This window comes from Bidens hawaiensis, unplaced genomic scaffold, assembly GCF_021521415.1.
Source record: "Bidens hawaiensis isolate Kalapana, Puna unplaced genomic scaffold, B.hawaiensis_p1.1 tig00024436_1, whole genome shotgun sequence".
In the NCBI taxonomy this organism is placed as follows: Eukaryota; Viridiplantae; Streptophyta; class Magnoliopsida; order Asterales; family Asteraceae; genus Bidens; species Bidens hawaiensis.
Window position 1 is genome coordinate 11,110 of NW_027505044.1, and position 10,646 is coordinate 21,755.

General features: G+C 33.5%; 1 pseudogene; it reads left to right on the forward strand.

Annotated features, from left to right (window-relative positions):
- The first annotated feature begins 5,840 nt into the window (after nt 1-5,840).
- Nucleotides 5,841-10,646, forward strand: LOC143610146 (protein TEEBE pseudogene; annotated as a pseudogene).

Sequence of the window (10,646 nt, forward strand, 5' to 3'; positions counted from 1 at the left end):
AAAATAATATTATTATTTATAGAGAAACCCTAGGGAACACAATCCCTAGAAAAGGGGAAAAGAGAAAAAGGCTGACAGGGAACAGTAAAAAGGCATGGGCGGATCAGATAAAGGTACTGGTCAAAGCATGGAAAAAGCAGATTTCCAAAGATAATGTCAGTCACTTTTTCTGCCAACCAATGGGGTTGGTGCGCATGCTGCGCCAAAAGTGGCTTTTCAGACATAAAGCAGATTAGGTCAACAGCACAACAGATAAGACAACACAAAAGCAAACGGCTAGATTAAACAGAAGAAAACTCAAAGGGTTTAGCGCGAGAAGCTCGAGCGCGAAGGCAGACAAAGAAGGTCAAGAGGGCGCGAGCGCGAAGGCAGACAGAACCAACCTTAACGCGTCGCGGAAAGAACTACATTTCTAAGCGCGCCGCGGGAAGAATCACATTTCTTAGCGCGCCACGGGAGGAACTAAAATTCCTAGCGCGCCGCGGGAAGAACTATAATTCTTCGCGCGTCGAGGGATGAACTACGATTCTTAGCGCGCTGCGAGAAGAACTACAAATCCTTAGCGCGTCGCGGGAAGAACTACCGTTCTTAGCGCGCTGCGAGAAGAATTACAATTCTTAGCGCGCTGCGAGAAGAGTTCGTCTCGCGTATCGCTGAAACAGGTGGTCTTCACGCAGGATTCCTTGTAAGGAGTCTGGCGCGTGGAGCCGCGCAGACAACCTAAGGCGTGAAGGAACAAAGGACAAGCAAAGAGTTAGAAGAAAAAGAGGGAAACAAGGCTTAAGGGCGGGACGGCGACAAGAGGGAAAAGAAGGGGGAAAGAGAGAAGGAAGAGGGACGGGACGGCGGAAAGAAAGAGAGAGAGAGGCGGGAAGGAAAATATATATTATTATTAAAAGTAAAATATAAGTATAAATAAATATTAAATCATAAAAGAAAGAGATCGGGTCAGAGAAACGGGTACCTGGGTCGGGTCGGATCGGGGCAGATGTCACACGTATTATATCTTATCACATGATATATCACTTGAGCGATAAACGAATTAAATTCTATGAAACCTTTCTCACCTTGAGATGTACGTGTTTGTACTTTCTTGTTAATTGTTTTACATTTCTTTGATTTTGTGCCTCCATTTTATATTATGTTTAAGGACAACTTGTTTAAAATAAGAAATAAGTCAATAACTATGTGCTCTTTTTTTCAGAGTTCACTATAAGTTTATGGTTAAAGAAATAAATATGTCATTTACATAAAATGGGTAACTAAAATTCATTAAACAATTATAAATATATTTAAAATAGTTAGGTTAAATAAAAAACCCAATCTCTTTTCATTACGTTTAGGGTGATTCTTTTTATTTTTTAAAAATTAACATAAAATTTATAAAAACGCCTTTTTCTTTTCTTATAACCTATAAAACATGTAAATTCATAAACCTGTTAGATAGACCTCACAAATAAGCCCAAACATAGATCTAGTTGCAAGTCGATAACTTGATTTGATTGGTGTAAATTTTCTTTGATGTAGTAGTGGTGTGTCTTTTTGTGCCTTCCTCCGGGTTGTGGAGGTTGGTTTGTGGCTTCGACCTTGTTTATAAATGTCATAGTTTGAAAAAGGAAAAAAAGTAAACCCAAACATGTTTGTGGGTTCGACTTAAAATTAACCCGGAACCATTTAGACTAAATTCCAACTAATTCCAACTTACAAATTTCACAATTATTGTTATAGTTTTGGGTGGCTTTAAGACTTCCACAACCTAAGTTTGTTCAACTTCAAATAATAGTGCAAACAGTATTTTAAGGAACGAAAAAAAGTCAAATGTATGAGAATCACTTGTAGTTGTGGTTATAGTGTCACACGAGGTACCCACACATATGCCGTAATATGTTCTTCTTCCCGACTTTAATGCTCCCACCACCCATCATCAACTTCAAATGATTATTTAGAATACATTAAAAAAATATTATATTAGTTAGACGGGAATCTAATTTTTATATCATTATTAACTAACTAGCTTTAAAATTCGTGTGATGCATGAGATGCTTAAAATAAATACAGTTGAGTTATATAAATCAAAAAATTAAACTTAAAAAAACCTATATTTTATCAAATTAAATGTTTTATAAGTTCACAACGTATATGTAGAATATTCTACTAGAAAATATAATTTGAACTTATATGTGAGGATAAAGTTGCTATTCATTCACATTAAACTACATATATAAATAACAAATCATGTTATTAGCCTACAATTGTAAAATTTTCACATACGCATTCGTGATTCCATCCACATAATACATGACTATGCATGTGTATATAATACATAAATTTGTGTATGCAATATATAATATTTAACGCATTTAAAGAAATATGATTTAAGATATTACAGTATTTGATTAAAATTATATTTGTTTAAGATTAGTTTGATTAATAACATCAAATAAAAAATAACAACTAAATAATTAGTTAGTAATAATAACAAATAAATGTTATTAATGGCTTAAGTTTCACTTTAAAAAGTCTAAAAAACAAATACCAAACTACCCTTCTTCATTAAAATTTTGCTAGATTAAAGCTTTTATAATTACAAGTTTGCCACAACTTTTCTAATCCATTGATTACACATAATCAATGGTCTAGATTCATTTCTTGCACTTCTCGCTGTAACTTGACTTCTCGCAAGATCCATCCCCTATATATATATATATAATGATAAATGCAAACAAAATAATGTGGTTAATAATCAATCAAACCATGAACAAATAATGTGATTGTCGGTTGACCATGCCTCACGAACATGGGCTATGGCTACTAAGACGGGGTATGATCATACTGACATGCTAGACTTATGATGGACATCTCTGAATATGATAGAATATAAACACTTAAACAAATAGCAATTAGCATTTAATTGAAATTTACACAATAATTATGTTTGCGAGTTTGAGTATATATAAGATATAAAATATGAAATAGATGCGCATATGCCCCCAAAACATTTGAAACAGTAAAATAAAAGGGGAATGATATCTCACCTTATTGCTTACGCGAGTGTGCGAGAAATAGACTAAAAACACAATTAAACGAACAAACCGTTCTTTAACGTGCTGACTGAGATAAATCGAACAGACCTTATATTAGAGATAATAAACTATGATTAAAACCAAGAACATAGCCGCTGGAATCAATCCAAACGGATGTCTAGAACTCCGGTTATGAGAAAATTAACGTTTAAGCGAGCTGGTACTGACCAGAATCCGAAAAGCGAGTCGGAAGTCAGGTTTTGGCCAGGTAGCCTTAAAAGCTCGAGATAAAAATAAAAGTCTGCTGGACCGAAAGTCGGTTCCGACCAGAAGTGTTAGAAATTGACTAGTCAAAGTTGTTGACCGTTTTTCCCTTAAACGGGTTTGAATTAAATTGACCCGTCAATACCCCTTAGTCTTAGAAATTGATTGAAGCTTATTGACAAGTGAGTTATAATGAATAATTCATTAGTTGACAACTTACCCAGATAACGCTTGAGTTGACGGGAAATCGAGGTCAAAGGTCAGATAAACGTCAAAGTTAAACTGCAGCTTTAAGTCTTCGAGTAAATAAGCAAAAATGAGAGAGAAATCATCGATATAGGGTATATGACAGCTAGGAATGCAATGTTTTAGTAGTCTCTAGGGTTTGGAATGTCGATTTGTTTATATAGTTAGTATATCAACTTGTAGGACAAGAAACCGAATCGTTTAGGTAACCGAATAACATAATAATGACGAAATCGAGCCTTAAAATCTTCGATATATTGATCAAAATACAAAGAATGAACATTGGCAATATTCCCTAGCAGATACAATAACTTGTTGCTCAATTTTAAAGGTTTCTAAGGGCTATTTGGCATAATTGAAAGTTATGAAATTATAAAATAAGTTAAACCAAGTTAAATACCAATAAATACAAGTTTTAAATAGTTCGAAAGATCCGAATTATGTTCCCGAATCGGTTTAAACTTAAACGAATACAAATACGAAAAATTCAAAATGTTACACTTGAGAAAGCTAACATGAGACAACTTAACATTTGAGGCATGTCCAAGTCTTTTGTGCCATGATTTAACTGTTACTATCATCGCCTTCTTTTCTTCCTTTATTCCCCCCATTCGATAGAGACCTTCACGACAGTTACCCGTTCCAATCAAGTTCCCTGTCTTCAATCCCTGTAAAACAAAGAAATCGGGGGGAAACGTTACCGCAAAATGAAAATCTCTAGTTAACTTTTGAACAGATAGGAGATTGCATGTAAAATTTGAAAAAAAAAGGACTCCTCCAATTTTTAGTCCTCCCGTGAATATGAAATCGCCTTTTCCTTTAACAGGAATGGCTTCACTAGTTGGAATGATGACAGGCCTTTCGAGGGCATCAACAGTTAAGTTCTCGAGCACATCTTCTTGACATGTAATATGCTCGGTTGCACTTGAATCAACAACCCATTCTAAATCTTTATTTAATCTACCCGCGATATTTACCATGGTTGGTTCCTCCCTACCTGCCATGTTTGCAACCGCATGCTGACTCTTGTTTCCACATAATAAATTTAAGAAGCTTTTGCATTGCTCTTTTCTTAAGCCCGGTATGGGACTTGTTCACACAACATTTTTGGTTTCAACCATGGCTGCCTTCGGCTTGGTCTTGTCTTATGAAACAGGATGCGAGAATATTGATAAAAGAAAAAAGAAATACATAGCCCAAAAGTTCTTAGGGTATGTTTGGTATGACGTAATGGAATGGATGAGGGAATGGAATGGACGTGAGAATGAAATGGACCAAGGAATGAAATGAACTATTACCATGTCATTGTCATATTTGGTTACCATATAGGAATGGAATGATCATCCCTTTATTATTATTATTATTATTATTATTATTATTATTATTATTATTATTATTCTAGTAGTAATAGTAATAAATAATATTAATAATATGAATATTCGTATTAACTCATTTTTAAGACCTGCACGTTTCAACGAGACCACTAAAGTGAATAAAAATAATCATAAAAAAGTTGAATCACGCATGCGTGTTATGAAGCGTTGACTTGTCAAATAATTTTAATAATATTGATAATGCGATAATAACTCTAATATAATAATTGTTATATTATAATATAAAAAATAATGATAATATAATAAAATTGATAGCAATAACATAATAATTCGATAATGTAATAATAATTATAATATAAGAATAATAATCATATTATTATTATTATCATCATCATCATCATCATTATTGTTGTTGTTGATTCCATTCCTTGAAGGAGTGAAAAAAAAACACCTACCCCTTAAGGAATGAAAATCCTATATTTGAAAGGAATTTTATTCACTATGGAATGGTTCATTCCATTACCACATGACAACCAAACATGTTTTTTTTTTCATTCCTTTGGAATGACACATTCCATCCCGCCTCTCATTCCCTTATACCAAACGCTACCTTATTTCATTCATCAATAATCGATTACATATATAGCCCAAAAGAGAAAAAGGAAACAATAACAACCCATGTGACAATCTAAATATGAAACAAGATGTGAGAATATTGATAAAAAAGAAATATATAGCCCAAAAGTTCTTATTTCATTCATCAATAATCGATTACATATATAGCCAAAAGAGAAAAGGGAAACAATAACAACCAATCAAGCAATTTAAATATGGAACAAGATGTGAGAATATTGATAAAAAAAAAAAAAGAAATATACTATTTCCAATATAATGATAGGTGGAACCACTTATAAATAGTAAGGTGCAAAGGGAGTCATACACCGCACCCGTACTTCCTTTGTACTTGCTGAAAATGTCTTTCTTAATTTCTCTTGTCCTTGTTCTTTACTTTGCTCATAATATATCTTCTCCAACTGCCGTTCTTGCCCTTCCAACTCCTATCCGTGATGGTATGTTAATTCTATTTTCTTAATTTCTTGATAACTAAAACTAGGGGTGTGCATGGTTCAGTTTGGGACGGTTTTGAGCCAAACCCATAACCATAACCGATATGTCGGTTAATGGATAACCATAACCATAACCGACCCGTTTTAGCGGTTTTAGTTAATCGGTTTTGTAGGTTATAGTGAGTCGGATATGGGTCGGTTAACCGTAACCAAAACAATGTAATTGGCCTAAAAATTTGGTACCAATTATTACAAAAAACGACATCACATAATATTACAAAGTATATAATCCATAATATTAATACAAAATATATATAAAAAAATGATATTATATAATAGGACAATGAATTTCAACTTAATTTGATAACAAACATTGAACCAAAAACTTTAAATGATATAATCCAATAATATGTTTGGTAGAAGTTAATCCCAAATATATTGTTGGTTAAATAAATGGGTCGGTATGGTTATGGCGGTTTTGGAATTATCTTTAACCAAAACTGACCTGTATTTTTTTAAAAATTCATTAACCGACCCACTCGTTATGTCGGTTATAGATTAAAATCGGTTTGGTTATGTCGGTTATGGTTCGGTTTAACGGTTATGACGGTTAAGTTGCTCACCCCTAACTAAAACTATATTAGTTATATACAATTTTCTATCAAAATATTTATAGTTAAATTACTAAATATTATTAATTGTGTAGGCATGCTTCCAAATGGTCACTTTGAGCTATGTCCAAAACCATCCAACCTCAAGAAAACATTGATCATAGGGAATCACTCTTTGCCCAAATGGGAAATCAAGGGCATCGTCGAGTACGTTTCGGGTGGCCCACAACCAGGCGGGTTTTACTTCGCGGTTCCTCGTGGGACCCATGCAGCGAGGCTAGGCAACGAAGCGTCCATTTCACAATACATCCCTGTAGAGGCAGGTTCAACATACTCTCTCACATTTTCGGTCACACGAACGTGTGCTCAAGACGAGAAACTCATGGTGCATGCCGATGGACACTCGGGCGAGCTTCCGATTCAGACGTTGTACAGCACAGATGGAGGGGATACTTATGCATATGCTTTTAAAGCTGTTCGTAGCATAGTCAAAGTTACCTTTCATAATCCTGGGATACAAGAGGATCCCACTTGTGGCCCTCTTTTAGATGCCATTGCAATAAAAAAGATGGCACCTTTGAAATACACCGCAGGTATTATATCTTAACTTAGTGTGTTTATGATTAATTAATTATCAATTGCGTTGCTTTTGTTTAAAGAGAAAACAATTAAGATCATAGCTAGAAACAAAGTTATGTGCTTAAAATTTAAAACGGTCTTGATGAATTTCTAGACAAAAAAAAACCCCAAGATTATAGATGTAAAAAGTATATATATAGTGGCTATTTAATTATGGGAAATTGAATTTTAATAATCTCAACTTTTGATATTTTGGTTATGAATAATACCAACTCTGAAAATATTGCTTACGAGTAGTCCTAACTTTCTCCAGCGATCCCAAATTAACTTAAAGTTAACCCCTTTAGTTTTTTGATGACATGGACTGCTTATGTGGTAAAAATATTAATACTGATTTGCGACTTAAGTAGTCAGCATAATAAAAAAACCAGTGGGGTTAATTTTCAGTTAGTGTAGGATCGTCGGAAGAAAATATGTTTAAAGTTAGGACTATCTATAAACATTTCCCGAGTTAAGATTAGTTCTGGCTAATAGCTAGGTCAAGATTTAGATTACTAAAATCCAATTTTCCATCTTAATTATAATATAATTATGATATTAACTTGTTCAAATTTTATTCTATGACTAGTAGGCTGTTTGGAATTGGGCCGTAAATAAGAAAAAAAAAGAATTACAAACATGTGATAAGACAATATTCTTCGGCACATTGCGGGGGAAATGAAGAATGATTTATCACGGATATAAATTATAAATGATAATCATGAGCGATTATATTATGCTTTCTATTTTGGGTGAACTTTAAGTGTTCTTAAGTTAATATTTATTATAAGACAGGACAAATTATGGTTATCTCTTGTAACAAGAAGCATGCACTATATTTAGGCTAATGGGTAAGGTATGCGTGAGGGAGGCTTCACGGCTCGCGTGAGACCAGTAGAACACCACCTCACCCCTAACCATGCCACTAGTAACATGACCAAATGACCATAGTCATTCCCATCATTTGAAGGGTTATGGCTAGAGGTGGCAAATGTGACCCATGGGTTGAATAGGTCATAATGAAATGCATATAATGGGTCAGAATGAGTCAAACTAAAAAAAAGAAAATGATTGAAATGGGTCAAAACGGGTTGACATTTCTTTTTTTTTTATAGAACGAGAAATACGGAGGAAACTTTTTAGTTTTTTAGTTATATTTCAAGTTATGATTTAAAATTTTTTTTTTTTGAATATTTTAGTGAGGGGTTTCTAAAATCTCAACCCATTTTGACCCATTTAAAAAACCCCTCATTTAAAAATTCAAAAAAAATAAAAAATAAAAAATCATAACTCGAAATGTAAATCAAAAACTAAAAAGTTTTCTCCGTTTTTTTCGTTCCATAAAATAAAATAAAAAAAACTCAAGAAATGTCAGTCCGTTTTGACCCGTTTAAATCATTTTCTTTTTTTTTTGCTTGATCCATTCTAACCTATTTTATACATTTTACAATCCGTTTAACCCATTGGTCGCTTTTGCCACCCCTAGTTATTGCCCATCCACCAATCAAATATACATATTTTCTTAACTTTTTAGTTAAATGGAATGATAGAGAATGAGGAGAATAACCCATATCAGAGATTGAAAGGTGAGGTTGAATGATAGATGAGAAGCTGAGTTGGCACTGAGATGACGCAACTATGACAAATAAAGGAAAATAAGAGGATCGATTAATACCCTTTAGCTTTGAGCATTTCCAGTAGTTTCTGCAAATTATGTGAGGGAGTTATCCATTTTTTAGAGATGGTTAAAAGTGGTTGTAAGAAGAGAAGAGAGAAAATGTTAATGTTCATGGTTAAATTTGGAGAAACACACTGTTCACCTCTATAATTTTTTAATGTTTTTTAAAGTGGTTGTGAGTGAAGGAGAGAGAAAAGATAATGATAAAAGTATAAAAAAATATTATTTAATTGAAAATGAGAGAAAAAAAATGGTGTTTTTAATATAATTATAGAGATGGAGATGGAGATGGAGATGGAGATGGAGATGGAGATGGAGATGGAGAATCGACCGGGAATGCTCTTAGTAATTTGGTATTTTAAACTACCTTTTAAGACCGGTACATAGTTGAGACCTTTCAGGCTTTCTTAAATATAATATTAGGAAGTTGTTTAACTATTCTGAAGTTAATATTTAATATTAGATAGGTAATTATGGTTATAGCTTGTAGCCACATGCAACGTATTTTAGTAATTTGAACTTTTTAAGATAGTTATGCAGTTGAGACGTTTTTAAATTTAGGTCATGAAGTATATATTCATGCCTCTTGATTTAACGTAGGCATCACATCCTTCTCTTTACTCCCTTTTACTTCATATCATCTATAAAAAAAATTGTTTAACCTCGTAATTTAATTTAAAAACAATTCTTGAATTATTATTATGTATAAGAGTAGACGATTTTAAAATTCGTTAAAATTTTAACCCAGTCCTTAACCGATGAAAACAGTGCTCTACTTATTAACCTTTGCGAAATAAGCTCTAACCCCTTATCATTAAAGTATACCCAGGGCCTTGTATCAGGTTAAGTTTCCTATTTTGTTAATGCATTTGGTTGTATTATATTCAGAATCAGAATTTCAAATTCCATTCAAAGGAAATATGACATATCCATGTTACATCACGTGATTGTGTAAGGGAGCGACAAATAAATTATAAACTCTTTAATAACTTTGACCATTGACTTAATGTTCCTTATTTCTATTTTAGAGGATTTAATGCATATACATCTTTACATTTTATATATTATACAGCATCTGCATAATCTATCATAAAACTTATATGAAGTATAACAGATTCTTACTTAACAACAGTTCCAATCGTTAGGCATTTGGTCTAACGGTAATTTAACATTTCAATATGTATTCTAAAATTGAACATTTTCTTAATGTCATTTGTTTGAAAATTAATTATTTGAACATTAAAGTGTTATACATAACATGAAAACTAACGAACTTAACAATTTCAGGAAATTTAGTGAAAAATGGTGACTTTGAAACTGGTCCATACGTCTTCAAGAATTTCTCAACCGGAGTCCTACTCCTCCCCAAGATACACGACATAATATCTCCATTACCCGGATGGATCGTTGAATCACTCAAACCGGTTAAATACGTGGACTCAAAGCACTTCGTCGTACCTTCAGGGCTATCCGCCATTGAGTTGGTTGGAGGCCAAGAAACAGCCATTTCCCAAATCATACGAACCGTTCCTAACAAGTTATATAGGCTAACATTCACTATAGGTGATGCAAAGAACCGTTGTCATGGGTCAATGATGGTCGAGGCCTTTGCCGCTAGGGAAACGCTTAAACTGAAGCACGAGTCTCGAGGAAAGGGTGAGTTCAAAACCGGAGTTCTCAAATTCAAAGCGGTTTCAACCCGGACAAGAATCACATTTTATAGTGCCTATTATCACACAAAACTTCATGATTATGGGCATTTTTGTGGCCCTGTGTTAGATAATGTTAAGGTTTGGTTTTACTAA